Genomic DNA, 751 nt, shown 5'->3' with positions numbered 1-751 from the left:
CGATCTCTAGGATCGGCTCACGCAAGAGGCCGCGTTTCTTCCAGAAAGCTCGCCTTCGTGCATAGCATTCGCCACCAACGTTTCCCGGTAAGCATTACGGTTACATAAGCTGCAGTTGCCGGGGAGCATGATGAGCAGTCAGGGATGTTTGAATGGTATCGCGTTTTACTCTTAAAGGCAAAGCATAGGCGTCCTCCAATTTTTGATAGAAAGAAGTGTCACCTAGGTGAGCGTGGGCCGATTCCGGAGATAGTGCAATGCCGGGCCGACCCACGGCGGAGGTGAAGCAGGCTTCAAGCCGTCCACCAATTAACAAAAATAAGTTTAATATTTTGGATCCAAATAGAACCCGCATTAGATATTACGCTGATAATAACAGAGCTATATTGAAAAAAAAGCGTTTCTTACCATTTGGTCCAAAAGCACGTCTGTTTACATAAAAAGACACAAAAACTATAAATTTTGGTGTTTGCTTTCTGGGAGCTTTTGTCGTGGCTTGCTTGCTTTCTCCTATGTTGTCTTTCCTTAGTAGTCGTTTTTGCATCTTTGGACAGTCCAACTACAATTCTTACGGTCTAGTTTTCTTCCTTATAAAATAAAAAGAAAAACCTTCTGGCAGAAACCATCTCACGGTGACTCTCGCGGCAAAATGCGACAGAAATTTGCAAATAGGGAATATTTTTTATTTTATTCAATACCATAAAACAACAAAACAGGAACATTCTTTTGTGTACAGGGTATGTCACGCAGT

At 42.3% G+C, this 751-nt stretch overlaps 1 pseudogene; it reads right to left on the bottom strand.

Annotated features, from left to right (window-relative positions):
- Positions 1-227: 227 nt before the first annotated feature.
- On the bottom strand, positions 228-402 carry LOC119457178 (U2 spliceosomal RNA; annotated as a pseudogene).
- Positions 403-751: the final 349 nt, after the last annotated feature.

The sequence above is a fragment of the Dermacentor silvarum genome, chromosome 6 (genome assembly GCF_013339745.2).
Source record: "Dermacentor silvarum isolate Dsil-2018 chromosome 6, BIME_Dsil_1.4, whole genome shotgun sequence".
In the NCBI taxonomy this organism is placed as follows: domain Eukaryota; kingdom Metazoa; phylum Arthropoda; class Arachnida; order Ixodida; family Ixodidae; genus Dermacentor; species Dermacentor silvarum.
This window is presented reverse-complemented; position numbering and strand designations above follow the sequence as displayed.